This window comes from Natator depressus, chromosome 2 (genome assembly GCF_965152275.1).
Source record: "Natator depressus isolate rNatDep1 chromosome 2, rNatDep2.hap1, whole genome shotgun sequence".
Taxonomy (NCBI): Eukaryota; Metazoa; Chordata; order Testudines; family Cheloniidae; genus Natator; species Natator depressus.
This window is the reverse complement of record NC_134235.1, coordinates 158,180,144-158,195,542: the sequence shown is the minus strand read 5'-3', so window position 1 is coordinate 158,195,542 and position 15,399 is coordinate 158,180,144. Positions and strand designations below refer to the sequence as shown.

At 41.2% G+C, this 15,399-nt stretch overlaps 1 protein-coding gene across 12 annotated transcripts in view; it reads left to right on the top strand.

The window, feature by feature from the left end:
- The window catches only part of FHOD3 (formin homology 2 domain containing 3), a 619,164-nt gene that overhangs the window by 284,822 nt on the left and 318,943 nt on the right, over positions 1-15,399 (top strand). The gene's annotated exons all lie outside the window — the stretch shown is intronic.

Here is a 15,399-nt window from a genome sequence, read left to right as displayed (position 1 = left end):
CAAACCGGCCCAGCCCGCCAGGGGCTTTCCCTGAACGAGCGGTGCCCCTAGTTTGAGAACCACTGGTTATAGTAGCAGTATAAACAAATGATTGTCTATGAAATTTAGTTTGTACTGACTTCGCTTGTGCTTTTTGGGTAGCCTGTTGTAAAACTAGGCAAAATTTAGATGAGTTTATTTACCCCCCGGAAGACCTCAGAGTACCCTCAGGGGTACATGTGCCCCTGCTTGAGAACCATTGTCTAGACCTCCAAATTACCATCATTAGAGTTATATTTAATTAAGTTTAATTAGATTTGAATTAACTTACAATTGTAATAGATATTGATAGACATTGCCATCAATTATTTTAATGAACTCTGACTTTCATGATTAGAATAGACTCTCTCTATATATAGAGAGAATTATTTTATTATTATATTTTCATAGTTCAATTAGGAAATAATAAGATAAGGTTAATATTAAGCAGGAAATAAGATTCTGAGGCTGCCGTTTATTCCACCCTGAATAGGGCCCCCATATTTTCTCCAAATTTTTGACAGAGCCTCTCAGTTAATACTCACTGTTAATTCTTAGTGTGAAATAGTTTGGATTTTTTTATAAGAATACTTACAGAGGAATACAGCTGACTAAAACCTTACTGTCCATCATTGGTACTTATATGGTTCCATTACCTTAGTATCTGAGCACCTCACAATCTTCAAATGTATGTAACCTCTCAACATTCCTGTGAAGTAGCAGACTACTACTACCCCCATTTTACAGCTGTGGAATAGAGGCACAGATTGACTACAGGCAAAATATTATTAAATACACTATACAATAGAAATCTCTGGAATGCTATACTAAATATAACCATCATACCATAAATATGTTGAAAATATAATTGCTTAGGGTCTCACAGGAAGTCTGGTGGAGTAGAGAATTGAACATGGGTCTTTTGAGTCCTAGGCTAGCGCCCTTACTACTAGGTCATCTCTCCTCTCAGCCTCAGTCTATGATGTTGATCATATTATATTATAGAGTATTATGTTCGGCTGGGTTATGAGACTAAAGTATTTTAGTATCTGATGTTTTTCATTATGGGTGGAATTCCTCCACATGCCGAGGGTCAGGCACAAGCCTATGCGACACTTAAGTTCCACTGATGCGGAAATGTAAGGATACATGGAACAAATTCTGTTACACCCATACAACCCCACTGACATCAGTAGGTTATGCAAGTGTAAAAGAGAGGAAAAAAATTGGCACAATATATTTATTTATATCTGCAGGTGGAATTAAAACAACAGCTCTGACATTTTCTTTCTCTCAATTTACATAAGAAGAAAAATTCCTAGCCAAGGCTCAAAATGATTTTTACATATGTTAAAAAGAAAGCCAAACAACTAAGTGAGAACTGGCTGCCTCCTCGCCTCCAAACCAGAAAACAACCAACCAAACAACCAACAAAAAATCTTTCTGCCCTGAACAGCAATAGGATGGAGCGCCAGCCATCATCATACCAAGCTTCCTGAAATCGCAGGCTCCTTTTTATGTAGGGTGAAGAGGTGAGGAATTCCAAAAGTGTGGGTCCCTCGGAGATAGCACCTGGCCAGCTGCTCCCTCTCTCTTAATCCTAGTGGGCTGTATTTGGGAATCTCCACTGATGATAACTGTGGCAGCTGTGGAAGTGGAAGAAAACATACAAACAACAACAAATGCAAACAACTTCCCTCAATTTTTTAAAGATGAGAAGAATATAAGAAGATTTAGCACCCTAAGGCCTATCTAAACTTCCTGAGCCTGACACATTGTTCTTGTGAGATAATTTTACGGTGGGTTCAAACCAGTTGGAGAAATCCTAGCATAACTGGGGCTCCTATTGCTACCGTGATACAAATAATAATAATAGAAATAACTGTAGAAGAAATTCTGCCCTCTTCTTTACTTTTAAATTCTTGTAGTGTGATGAAGATAAAATATCAAAATTCCTGCCTTTCGGTCTTCAGGATGATGCATTTTTTTCTTCACAACTATCAGTTTTATTGTTCAGAGCAGGGGGGAACTTTGCTTACCAAAAGGTGTTTTGACATCTGTTTAATCCATTTGCACCACATTCTCTCCATTTGTTCATACATCTGTGATATTTCATTATTTCTTTCATGTTGTTGGACACCGGTTTCTGTTAAATTAATACAAGTGTGGTTTGGTCTTTCCGTAAAATTTAACTTTTTTCTCCTCTGTTTCAGATTCCCGCATACCCTTTCCTCCCTCCACTAATACATTTGTCTGAATTTGACTTATATAATTTATTCAAAATGCGGTCTAAGTGGTGGTGCATTACTTGTAATAATGAAGCACATACTGCAGGCAGACTGGTGTGAGATTTCTCCACAAGTTGTCATTCTTCCATACAAACCAAAACACAGCAAGGCTCCATTATATATAAAGAGAGATGTCAGTTTTGGTTGTTTGGTTGGCTGTTTAAGCAAGCTGGTTAGTCAATTTCCTTTTTCCTTTTTCTTTCCCATAGGTTGTAAGCTCTTTTGGACTGTCTTATTATTCTGCATTTGTACAGAACCTAGCACAGTGGGATCTTCATCTATGATTGGTGGCTCCTATGTGCTACCACTATATAAATAAATAAGGATATTTTTGTATGATTGGAGTGGTTCTCAACCACAGGTTCATGTGCTGTTACTCATACATCAGGATTTTTTGATGAATACTCAGAACTGCCAAGCGCAAGTGTTCAAAAATTGTGAGGCAGATCCCAACACATCATGAGTTTGGCTTAAATATTATCAGAGTATAAAAACAGAATGCAGTTTTGCATCTTTTTATTTGTAGTCTTGCCTTTTATCCTTTATGCGTCATGCTTTCAAGCTTTTCTTCCCAACCATGAAGGCTAGAATCTTATTTTGTGTGTGTGTGTGTGTGTGTGTAAGCAAAGATTATCATGCATAATTACATAACTCCGTCAGCTGATGGTTGGAGACAAGCATCACAGGAGTCATGATCAAATTGTGAGAGTTGACAACACTGTGCTAAGATGCTGACGTTCTGAACTACTCTCAGGCAGGTTGATGACTGCTGACTGCCAATTATGTGTGCTAATCTTGGGTGTCTGAGTTTTCGAGCATCCCCATGGTGGGGTAGAACAGGGTTTCTTAACCTGTGGGTCGGGACCCAACACTGGGTCTCCAGAATGTTTCAAAGGGTCGCATGGCAGCTCCTGTGGCTCCTGTCCCATGGGGCTGGCTGGGCTCACCTCCCTGCTCCAGGTATGCAACCTCTGGGGTCTCAACGCCACTCAGGTTTAGCCCAGCCATCATGATGTTGGGAGTCCGGGTAGGTCAAATTTGAGTGAGTGACACTGCAATCCTGTGAGCCAGGTTGCAACTCCACTCACAAAGTTGGTCAATCGGGGGGTGGGTCAAAACCTGAGTGGCGCTTCAGTCCTGGATGTTGCAATGCTCGGAGCGGAGAGCCAAGCCCAGCCAGCCCTACAGCACAGGAGCTGCCACTGTGGGGTGAATGCTGGGCAGAACCCAACCTCTCTGGGGGCCAGGATCTGACCAAAGCCACCCTAAGGCCTCCACCCCCAGACTATTTATGGGGTCGCAACATGTCATAAACATTTACAAATGGGGCTTGAGCCCAAAAAGGTTGAGAATCACTGCGTTAGAACACGCACAGTTGATGAGAAGGCAGCTGATGCTATGGAGCTTAGCCTGGTAAACTAGTACATTCCCTGAAAAAGGACAGAAATCATAGGAACCTTCCTTGTTTTGGAGGTACCCTTATCCTCTGACGTAGTTTGGCACATCTTTTGTACCACTAAAGTTTGGTTTGAGCCTGAAGCTCAGGAATGAATCCAAGTTGTTGTCGTAAATCAGACAACTCTTTGCACTCAGGTATTTTAGTTCTTGCCAAGCTGTCAGCAAAAATAAAAATATGATCATAACTGTAAGGTCTGCAGAAATGTGACTTGATTGTTTTGCATTTTCTTAGTGAGAACATGCTAAAGCTGCAGATCACCATTGGCTTAGTAATATTTATAGAGTAAACAAGAGTTGGCAGCATTTTGGCACAATACCCAGTGAATTAAAACACGGAAAAATAATCTAGCATGAGATTGCTAAATTCTCATAACCCAAGAGGCACTGATGTAATTTCTCTTGCTTATACTAGTGTACAGTTCAGCAATTCAGAGACCGAGTTGTAAACTGAAACAAACATTAAAGGTTTGCCTTGACTTACATAGTTTTTTGGATAATTATATTTTTAGCCGCAGATTGGTTACAATAATCTCTAAAGAAAACAATGAGCTGTTCTATATTTCTTATAGCAATTTTCTCTGGCTTCATTCTCCTGAATTATGTAACCCATGTTTTAGGATAACTACTGCCTTCCTACTGTATTATTCTCTAGGGAACAATTTTGCATTATTAGGGAGATGAACAAGACGACCTCTTAATTCTTTTCCATCACCACTTTCTATAATATCCTGTTACAATATATGCCCTTGTTACTTTAACTCCACACTGCCTCTTCCCCTCTCAAACACTTTCTTTCATTCACATAGTTTTTCAAAAGAACAATCACCACAATTTTTGTATATTTTTAAAATCTCCCTCTTTTTAAATTACCAAGCTTAAATGAACCTAGGGCCATCTCCTGCACTTGAGACATAAAGAGAGTACTGATTCCTTTGCATTCAAGGGAAGAGGGACTGTATGAATAGATTATTGCAGGAGTACATGTCACAGGGCCAAATTAATCACTGGTGTAACTCCATTGAATAGGCAGGGAATCCTTAGTTGTTGAATATGTGAGCAAAGTTTTAACTTGTTTTCCAGTAATGGTGATGTTTTGAAGCAGATAAGGCCTCCTTGTATTCCAATGCTGTACTGTGTTGTTCATGGTGTAGATAGTATCATAACAAGTAATGTATTTGCCATTTTATTTTGTCAGTGTGTTACAATGTTCATTACTTGCGTACAGCTTTCCCCCAGATACACGCATACTCACCCAAGCCCACAGTCTCCGGTGATAATTATAACTGGTAAGAAGAACCCTTGTACTGCAGCTTTCAAAACTAGAAATGGTAAGTGAATGTGGGAAGGGGAAGAAGTTTGGAAATTCAAAGAAATGCTGCACTGGGTTGAAATAGGTGAAGAGATCTGAAAGTGCACCACTCTCCTTGCTCTTCTTACTCCTCAGTTTACAGAGAATGACAAGCTCATTTGTGGCTTTGGCCTTCTGATCACGTTTGAAAGATCATCAGCTGCAGTCCAACCACAAAAGCCAGCTCCATGGAGCATTTGGGCAATGAACCCCTCCCACCTGCACTCTGTTTGCCTGTCCTACGGGAGCCAATCTGAATAAGCCTATCATTCCTTACAGATGGCATATTTGAACCACACAACTGTCCCAAGGCTGTTGCTGCTGCTTTTTTTGGTAAAGTCAATATGGTGCTCTGCCTTAGTTTATTGACTCTGACCTCCACTGTCCAATTCTAGTTCTGTTTCTTACCCATTTAAGGACAAAGCCCATTGTTATTGTCACTTCATGCTGGGCCCATTTCCCACCTCTGCTCTTGTTCTAGAACAACAGCAGGAGTAGATTGAGACAGGCTTCTGCAGCATGGAGTAAGGAACACAGAAACACTTCTACTTCAGGTGTGAGTACAAAACTAGGACTGAAATAGGAGTGCTCTCTCCAAGCCAGTCTTCTTGCCCTGTCTCAGCACAGGTATCAGTTTATGTTTTCTTCCTTCCATTTTCCACTTCTAGGACCTCAGTTCGCAAAGGTGAATGAGAAGAGGGAATACTCAAAGGAAGTTGTTACGCTGTCAGTTTGCAAAATTATTCATTATTCTCAGTGTGGTGCAGGAGTGACGTGTGGAGAGCTCCAGGTTCCACATCCCCTTCAACCCCCCAACCCTCAGCAGATGAAAAACAAAGGCTTCCCATTTCACTTAAGTATATAAACACTTACTGTGTTTCATCACATCCTTTTACTGTAAATCTATAAACCCCTGGTATTTATTTGCTTTGGTGTTTAGGGATAGTGTTATAAATGGTTCTTTCTGCTAGTTCAGCATGCGTATGGAGGCATGTGTGGGAGGGAGGGGAGTAATAATTTAAAGGGCTTTGTAAAGAAGGAACTCTTTCTATTGATTTATTCATGACAAATGTATACTCACATAAAGTCAGGCAGAATAAGCAGGGATTTGATAGAAATCATTGGAGGAGGGATTGATTTGATCTCTTCAGGCTTCCATAGTGGAAGATGATAACCCCAGTTGCTAAGAATATATGGAAAAATCCATCTTTCACATCTAACTGGACCATGTAGGTATCACTTTAATTTTTCTGTACATTGGTAATGAGCCTGGGGTGCCGATTCTTATGGTGGTGTGACAGCCATTTTGAAGTGCAGGAATTATGTAGAGAGATCAAGGATCCATTCCTGTGAAGATTTTTTTCTTTTGCTTTCCAGTTTTGGATAAGATGATTCAGCTCCTCCCTTATCTCTCCTCCATTTTCCAATTCCTGAATTTACTCATCTTAATACAAGCACTCCCTGTGTGTGAATCACAAAAGTTGCTGCTTTCTGACAGCAAGGATCATCTACCTCTCTCTGTCTTCTCATTTATTTCCCCCATTTGATGGCTATCTCCTCTTGTCTCTCTTCTGTACTGTCCTCCCCAACTTTTCTCTTTGTCTACCCTGATATAGCTGTTTCTCCTCATCCTCTGGCTCCGTATTTTTCTCCTCTGTCTGTTCTCTTGCAGTATCCCTTTATTGCTCTTTCTCTTCGCTCATATTCCTGTCTGTCTTCAAATCATTTAGTCCCTTCATTCAGTGACCTCATTCTGTTTACATAGTTGTCAATATAGGAAGTGGGAATCAAGGTGGCAACCAGTTCCTAGAGGATGGATGTACTTTCTGTTGAATTTTGTTACTTTTAATGTGAAACTTAATTTGCAGACCTGGTAGCCCTGTGTCAATCCCTGTCTGATATTGTAAAAATACCTACAAATAACAATATTCAGGAAGACCTCAAACGTTTTGGGTTTCGGATAAGCATCTCTTACTTCGGATGCCTCTCCGAACCCAGGGAGGCTATTGAAAAGCTTTACGGAGATCCTTCCACATACAGGCTCCCTTGTCAAAACAGAATATCCCTATCTGTGGGGTCTCCTTGAGGGAGGCCCAGCAGACTGTTATTCCAAATTGATACGTTCAGTGGGAGGACTGCAGACCTATAACATAGAGAGAAACTTTCTTGAGATGAGATGTGTAGATTTGCCCTGTAGTTCTTGCATTATGGAAAGTGAAGCTCTCCCTCCCCCTGCCCACCCTAACCCTGATGTGGTTCCACCCCCTAAATCCACAAATTCTCCCAAGATCTGCAGATGCCCTCTGTCTGCACTGGCTCCCTGAATTCGCCATCAGCTCCCTGGCAGCTTGGCTTTTGTAGGGGTCTGAAAGAGTTGTGGGGATGGGGGAGGGTTCAGTATTAATTTATGCACAAAAGTGGCATGGGTTTCAAGGTGAGGTGGGAGGGGCTTATAATTCTACCTTGATGGCTATCTCTCCTCCCCGTCCACACCTGCGGATCCTGCACATCACAGGGTCTCTGAAGAACAGATTCTATTGGGGTATGGGGAAATGATGCCAAGAGAGAGCATTCCTTGTACCCAGGCCTGATGGATCATGGTTTTTTACATCCCTGACCTCTCTACCTAAGGAGGTGACACTGTCCCCCAGATAATTAATGAAGCAGTTGTTTTGTGTCTGAATGAAAATTAGTAGAAGTAGGTTTTATTCTCATTGTTAGTCTGCCATGCATTCATTGTGAAGCAGGCTGAAAATTCTTTGGAATCAATCAGTGCTGGCAGCAACGTGGGCTTGAAGAGAGTTACTATAATTTGTTCTTGGCCTGTTGTTTTTCATCAGGCCATAATTTATTGTCAAAAAACTGCATTTCCTCACCAAATACTAGTCATTTACTGTTGGATTAATGAGAGACTATAAATCTTAAATTCACAAACTACAAATATTGCACAAACGAGTGTGTAATAAGTTGTTAATTTATATATAGATAAACAGATTAGATAAAAATATCCAAGATTTGTAATATAGAAAACTAAGTATCCTTAACAGAAACAGCAATTATGTTAATGTAATAGTGGGCAATGTGCCTGTGAATAATTCCCCTCTTGAAATGATATATTTTGTAGGGGTCTGGGATTAAAAGGAAAGTGTATTGTCTTGCCAACAGATTTATTATTGGCTTTTGTGGGCAAAAACAAAACTAAGAAGAAAGCCCCTTTTTGGCATCATCACAGGTCTTTTCTTAGAGTGCCACTTTAATTTGTCTGACATACAATGAAAGAATGGCACGTTGCACTAATTAGTGTTGTATACAGTAAATTTATGGATCTGAGAATCTGTTTGCACCCATGGGCTCAATCCAGTAGTCTGTTGAAGTCAATTGGAATGTTGCCTGAGGAAGCACTTCAGGATTGGATGCATGGGCCTGATTCATTGCTGCTACTCCACTTTTGTGCTTGTGTACTGCTGTTGATTCAAGTGGAATTACACTGGTGTAAAACAGGAGTGGCATGGTGGTGAATCAGGCTTTATATTTATATGGTACTCAGCTCTCACAGCAAGAGTTAAGTTTTTCCTACTATAAAAGAAAAATTGCCTGCCTTCGTTTTTTCTCTCTTCTTTCTGTGGAAAAATTCAAATTGTTCCCTTTAATTACAGTAGAGTGTTTAGCTGCCAGTGAAGGTGTAGATAATACATGTATTTCCCAGATATTCAGGTTGTTCATTGCTTTAGGTTCAGAAATAATATTTTTAAATTTAACTGGTAGCCAGATTTTTGGTGTTTTATGGAAGCCAGAGAATATTGCTACTCTTACCTCATGCACAGGGATTTTACCAAGGACTAGCAGGAACTATTTCAAATGTCCTTTATTGAGTCAACGCTGCGGACCCCGGTAATGTAATGTAATATAGAGTGTAGTATGTTTCTATAATGAAAGATGTTTCATCTCTGAAATCAGAGTTTGGAGAAGAGGGGCATGGATGGGAAATGTGGAGGTCATTCAGTTAGGAGCAAATGAAGCAGAGTAACTCCCATTTGTGCTCAGCCAGATGTTAGCTTGCCTTTTGCCAGTAACCCAAAAGGCTGACTTTCATAAATTACTGTACCCCAGGGACTAATTCAGCTGGTGTGATGGACAGGGAAGGGAGGAGTTGTGTACTTCCCTGGTCAGAGATCAGGCATTACACTTGGGACTATGTTTATCAAGGTATTTTTTTAAAATTTATGAATAAAAATGTGATTTTCCTAGCGAATACTAAGGAAAATTGAAGATTTTATTAATGACATAGAGTGGCGGTTCTCAAACCGTGGGTCAGGACCCCAAAGTGGGTCACAACCCCATTTTAATGGGGTCACCAGGGTTGGCTTTAGACATGCTGGGACCCGGGGCTGAAGCTTGAGCCACATCGCCCAGGGCCAAAGCTGAAGCTCTCAAGGGCTTACAGGGCCCCTGCTTGGGGCTGAAGCCCTTGAGCTTCAGCTTTGTCCCCTGCCTGGAGCCATCTGGCTTGGGCTTTGCTCCCCTTTCCCTCCCCCTTCCCCCACCATCCCCGACCTAGTACAGTGGGGCTTGGGTGGGGTCAGGCTTCGGTCCCCGCTCCTGAGGCCGTGTAGTAATTTTTGTTGTCAGAAGGGGGTCATGGTGCAATGAAGTTTGAGAACTTCTGACATAGAGGCAAATTACTACTTTTATTTTATTTTATTTTTCTCAGAACACCGAAAAGGAAAAAGAATGAAACCCTTTCATGCTACAACAAAAAGCCTTTGAAGGTCATGCACGAGAACCTTCCCAAGCTCTCTCTCAGTGTAAAATAAGCTAATTGCAGACTCGATCACCAGAGTTGTCTTTTCAATGATCCACTGATGTTTGTGTTCGCCTGCGAGAAAACCACTTTCACTGGTTTCATTTTTGGTCTAGGAAAGCTGTTCTAAAATAACCCTGGGTGTTAGAGGGGATGGGTGAAATACTAGTTTGCTTCTGTACCGTGTGGCCCTTTCTTAGCACACTGATGCTGAAGGTAAGGACCCAGTGTTGCCAGCTCTACTGGTTTTAGCACAAGTCTTGCAATATGTGAAATTTTATTTAAAGATTCAGCTCCTGGAGACACCTGATTAGCTGAGAATCTCCTCTTTCATTTTAAAAATAAGTTTCTAGTGCTGAACTGTAGCTCACGAAAGTGGTGAGGATGAGTCCCCTGGCAATAGAATTATTGGGGGGGCTGAGAATGTGACCCAGAGTGATTGGAGTAGCCACTGCCGTGCCCAGGATTAGGCTGGGGAATACAAAGCAGAGTGAGCAGGGTTCAGGTGCCAGGGGCCAAGCTGGCCCCTTTCTCTCTCTGGCTGAAGAGCGTCCTCCAAGCTGGCAGGTGGTGGCATTTGGTGGAAGGATCCAGGGATGCTATAGCTGGGACCAGACAGGATCATGGGGACTGGAACCTTTGGGAGCCCAAGCGGAGCTGGGAGATATTGGGAACTGGGTAGCAGGGCTACCCAGATGGCTGAGCTCCCTGCAGGGAGCAGGAGCCAGGCACAGGTGTTGGGGGAGGCAGGGATGGGATGGGCTCTGCAAGAGTCACCCCTGTTCCAGGGGTCTCCCCCATCTCCCTCGCTACCCCTGTCTTCCTCTCAGCTTTCTCCTTGCTCTCCTCTGCTCCCTCCTGCGGCCTCCTGTTGTCCCTCAGGATGCACCTCAGCCCCCAGTTTACCAGCTCTGCTGGTCTTGGGGCATCATTCACCCCAGTTCGTACTCCCTAGTCCAGTCCTGGTGCTGTTCCAGCCCTTACAGGTCCCACTCCTCCCACATCTCCACAAGTGTGATGCATGTGGACAGAAACATATCAGGCCCCACAATATTTCCATTGAGGGGTGCTATCTCCCACTCCCCGCTACCCCTGAGTTCTGCCGTCCCTTACCCTGTTGTTTGCAATTTTAAGCCAGAGAGTCCTTCCTTCCTTGTTTTTCCCCTGTGTCGGTAATGAAAACAACATGAAACTCTCGGATGTGGTTTGGGTTCTTATTGGCTGTGGTCTAGTCAGGTTCAGGTCGGGCTTTAAAATTGGGCCCAAGCAGACCTCTGACAGATAATGCCTCCTCTCCCTTAAAAAATAATCCCTGCCATCTAGCGGTAATAGCTGACAAAACTACTGAGTGTGATCACTCCAAGATGAATGTCTTTAATAAAATCTTGACTTTCTGAACCTCCACGACCTCTCTCTTTTATTTAGGAACTAAAAGCAATTTTGCAAATCATTACCATATAAGCATCAGAAATGCACGATTAGTATTTAGGGAGTTTGAGACCTCTGACTGTGTCTATTGCTCTTAATTTATCTTATTTAATTTTAATGGTATTGTGGTTCCTGAATATATGAGATCCCTTTCTGTGCTCAGTCTGTGGAGGATATGAGTCTGTTACAGCCTTTGGTTGTACAGCCAAGATCCAGCTCTCACATGAGCTCACAAGGATTTTCTTTTAAGTGAAGATATTCCTTAACCCTACTAGCCAACGTTGCCTGGTATGTATCCTCAACTAAACCTCATTCTTTCAAAGAAGATCGTTTGACTGGCTACTAACAGAGCAGGCTCCATACAAAAGCTGTCTTCTTGTCTCCTGTTAACAGCTGGTGTTTATATATGGAGTATTTTATATGATAGCAAACCCGTGGCCAGCTAGGACTTTAAAGCTGTCAGCATGGCCCTCTTAGAAGTTAGCGGTAGCAGCGGGGATACAATTTGGATGCTTCTGCTTCAGAATTATAGGCACCTATCACTTCAGTTACAAGAGACTCTTCTCAGCTGTTGGCTGAATTATGACACACTCATTCAAACACAGAGCTGAGTATTTCTGAGTCTGTCCAGTAGAGGGGTAGCATTACACATCACAGTAGCGAATTCATTACAATCCATGTGACCCGGGTGTTTTGTTAGATAGCTTTTGCTATCTTGTTTCTTAATTATCTTTGGTATTCTTATGAAAGCACTGTAAAAAAATATGCACTTCATTCCTGGTTTACCACACAAAGAGAGATTACTGCAATTGATTATTCTTGACTTTCAAATCCTGCTGTCAGTTTAATGTTTAATGTTTGCACTGTCTCTGTTCATATATGAAGCTTATGGGATAAGCATCAAAACACACTGTTAACTCACATGTGGAATTCGCATTCCTTTTGACATTTATAGGAGTTCTACCATGCCTTGAGGGCTGTATATAGCCCTAAATGTTTATCTTGTAGATAAAGTTCTGTGTATCTTGAAGAAAATAGCATAGTACCACAAGGAAAAGAAAAGCTTACCTTATACAGAGTTCTCTGCTTAGGGTGAATTACACTCTTACTTCATGCAGAAATCAACCCATGGCATTTTCTAATGTAGCATAACTCTTAAAGATATGAGTATTTCACTTATCTTCTGGATTACGGGTCTGTAAATGTTTCTGATTTTTCATGATTCCTCGGTGGAGCCAAGTCTTGAGAAGATCCATGTATTGCCAAGGCATGTAAAAATTAGCCTGAATAAACTGTAGCAGTTGGAATTGTGAGTGAATAGGTTACATCTGTTTAAATACACAAGCTCATCTTAACATGTGAAGAGAACTGTGAACATTAATTGTTTTTTTTTCTCCAGTTTGCTACACGTGGCCGGTGCAACATGCTGGCTCACATCTAAAATGTATTGTTACTCCCCTCTAAGTGGAGTCAGATCCGTTCAAGTGTTTGATTATGTTGCCCTGTGGTAGCTGGCTCCCTCTGCTATAAGCCTTAATACTGCTAGAAGCTATTGGTGAGCCTCCTTTAGTTCAAGTGGTGTATATTCAGAAGTGAAGTTACAGACTTCTGTCTCATATGAACAACTGACAGACACATTGTCTATCCTTGAGCCATAGATTTTTTTACACCACATCTGTGAAAAGAGAAAACAAAAGAACACAAGTAAATAGTTCAACTTTATTCTTCTCAGAGAACTACCAAAAATTGCATGCACCAGCGGAAGCAGCCACCATTGTAGTATCATAACAATACATGATTATTATTTACCCCAGGCTGCGGCAATAATTGCTTTTGTGTAAGGAAGGGCCCACAGGTGACATTGTTTAAAATGTTGATATTTATGTACAAAGTTGCCAGCACTACAAGAAATGGTGCCTCTCTTAATTAGGATGATGCTGCATTGCCTCATTTGCCTCACTCTGCGATGCCAGTGACTTATATGAATGGAGGGAAATTAGTTATAACAAATGCCAGATGGAGGTATATTTCACAGAGAAATAGTTTTGTGCTATATAGTATGTGAAGTCAACAAACAAGGTCTTAAAAAAATCCCTATTATTCTTTAAGCTTTCCTGACAAGACTCCTCTTTATCAAGCCAAGAAATGTCATCTGCTTATACATGCCAGTACATTCTTAAGATAGAATAATTAAAGATTGCAGTTTATGGTTTTAAGTGAAATCCCTTCCTCCAGGGTTTTTGTCAGAAATCCATAAACTCTACAAGGAAGAGGAATGGTTGTAACAGCTGTAATAGTTGGGTCAGTTCTACACGTTCTGCCTTCAAAGCCAAAGGCAGTTTGGGATGACCAAAATGCTTTATGAGGCTTATAAACAACTGCTGAAGTTATATTTTCTGATTGGATGAGACTATTGGGACTAGAAGGTGTTTATTCACATTAACCCTCAGGTCTTCTCAAATTAAGTTTCTTAGAGTTATGTGGAAAAAGGAAAGTCTCTGAGCAAAATGTAAGAAATCCCCAAATGCCTTTTTTTCTGCGTCCTTCCCAGAAAGAGGAAAAGAAAATGTGGCTATTGAATTTTGTATGGTATTTAGTTTAGTACAAAAATATGCAAAAGGAATTGTGTGTGGGGGGGAGAGGAGAATTTATTTAAGTCAGTTCCACACACTTGGTTGATGGTGTGTCATCTTGCCATACAGGAACACCCACAGTCTGCAGTCACTTTATCCTTGATCCCATGAGCCTCTGAGTGCCTCTTTAAAGCTATTGAGCATCCTTCATACCCATCCTTTGCAGGACTAGGCTCCTATGCTCCATGTGATACCTTGTGGGAGAGGCTAACAGCATCCTGAAAGGTCACCAAAAGAAGTTGGTTTCTCTTGTTAATTGCCTTCATAATATGTTAATTCAATACACACACATCGCCATATTTGGGGTCAGGAAGGAATTTTCCTCCAGGGCAGATTGGAAGAGGCCCTGGGGGTTTTTCACCTTCCTCTGTAGCATGGGGCACGGGTCATTTGCTGGAGGATTCTCTGCACCTTGAAGTCTTTAAACCACGATTTGAGGACTTCAGTAGCTCAGACATAGCTGAGAGGTTTATTGCAGGAGTGTGTGGTTGAGATTCTGTGGCCTGCATTGTGCAGGAGGCCAGACTAGATAATCATAATGGTCCCTTCTGACCTTAATATTTATGAATCTATGAATCCATCTAAAATTAATGACTTTTTCCACTTTTCATTATTTGTTCTATGACTATGCATTTATATATGTGTGTGTGTGTATATATATAGAGAGAGAGAGAGAGAGAGATTGAGATATATATTAAGGGAGAAAAACATTGTTCTGAATTATGCTCAGAACAAACTGTGCGGCTATTTCTGATATTAAGTATCCTCACATACATTGCAATTGCAGAAAGGTATTCCAATTACAAAAAATGAGAACACAGGAAAGGAACATCTTGGGGATTCAGTGGCTCAAGGACTGATAATGGGGATGTGGATACTTTTACTTCTAAGTCACTAGTTCAAATGTAGATAGATTGGTAGCGATCTAAGCTTACTACCACTTGATAGTAGTCTGCATAAAATGAGGGATCTGAGTGATATGTCCTCAGTCTACTTCCCATTAGATTTTCCAAATCATAAAGCTGGCACTAGTTAGCACGATCATTGGCCATCATAGAACAATGGTCAAAGACTGCATAGGTATGAGGACTGAAGTGCACTCTCGTTCCTTAAAAGTAATCCTTCCAGGACAGGATTGAGGTTCATTATTGGGGCAGTGTGGGGAAGCTTGCAGTGCAGCTGCTGTGAAGTCTTCATTGCTGTCAGTCCAGTACCTTTCACAGGCTCTAAATTTAACTTAAAAAGGAAAGAAAGCTAGATAGACACAATTACACTTGAAAAATCCTCATAGTCTCATTTTCTTCTGACCTTTCCTAAAATTCCTCTGGGAAATTTCACTCAGGCCATGAATAATTAACTCATTTTATTTGTGCTATTTGATTAACAGGTATTATATCTATGAAAAAAGAAGGTTGGCTAGTCTAA